Source organism: Triticum aestivum, chromosome 7D (assembly GCF_018294505.1).
Source record: "Triticum aestivum cultivar Chinese Spring chromosome 7D, IWGSC CS RefSeq v2.1, whole genome shotgun sequence".
Classification (NCBI taxonomy): Eukaryota; Viridiplantae; Streptophyta; class Magnoliopsida; order Poales; family Poaceae; genus Triticum; species Triticum aestivum.
Window position 1 is genome coordinate 188,014,032 of NC_057814.1, and position 1,162 is coordinate 188,015,193.

The window sequence follows — 1,162 nt, forward strand, 5'->3', positions numbered from 1 at the left end:
CTTCCTTGCGTGCGAAGGTGTAGCTGGTGGGTCCCAGCAGTCGGGGGGCGAATCCTTTTTTTCGGACGCACTTCCTTGCGTGCGAAGATGTAGCTGGTGGGTCCCAGCAGTCAGGGGGGCGAATCATTTTTTTCGGACGCACTTCCTTGCGTGCGAAGATGTAGCTCGTGGGTCCCAGCAGTCAGGGGGCGAATCATTTTTTTCGCAAAATACGGTGGCCCGTCCGGTGGGTCCCCACTGTCAGGTGGAGGAATAATTATTTGGCGCGTAATAAGGAGGCACTTCCTTGCGGCTACCATGGACCCAGCTATCAGCCTCTCCACGTACAGTCCACGTCCGATGGAAGTCGTTCCTTGACCATGTTGACGACACCGCGCCGAGAGCACCAGGGCGGTGGACGACGAGGAGGCCTAGGAAGGGGATGACGTGGAGCCGGGGAAGACACGGCAGTCGATGCACACACGGAGAGGAGTACGAGGGTTCACTGGTTCGGCTGCGCTGCCATTGCCGCAGAATAACAGGGGGTGTGGGTGAGTGGAGGGATGGCCTGGCCAGCGGTGGGAGTAGTAGGGGGCGGTGAGGCCTCCACGGCAGCACAGCCGGCCACGGGAGGCAAGAGCAGGCGGCACGACCGGCGCTGCTTTGGGCGGCTGGAGCAAGAAGACCAGACGTTGAAGAAGCACGACGGCCGTTGGATGGACATCGTACGGTCACTGTAGCTAGAATCGTTTATATTGACTAAGTTGACAAAGCCCTTGGTACGTCAACTTAGTAGGCCCACAGGTCAGCTTCCGAAACGGTGCGCCCCAGATGTCAGGGGGAGGAATCATTTTTTGGGCAGGTGAAGCTAGAATATCCGAGATTGAAGAAGAAGCACGGCATCCGTTGGATGGACATCCAACGGCCACTGCTGCTAGAACCGTGTGTTGACTATAAGTTGACAAAGCCTTGCATACGCGTCAACTCTATTTTTTTTAGGAGACGCGTCAACTTAGTAAGGCCAAAAGTGTGTGGCAGAGAACTTACAGCCCATTTGAGATTTGTAAGAATGTGTAGCCCATTTTTGAATTCTAATGGAATTTACTACAACCCATTTACAGTTTGTTAAAAGTACAGCCCATTTCAACCAACCGTTCAAAACAGAATTCAATAAAATTTCCCA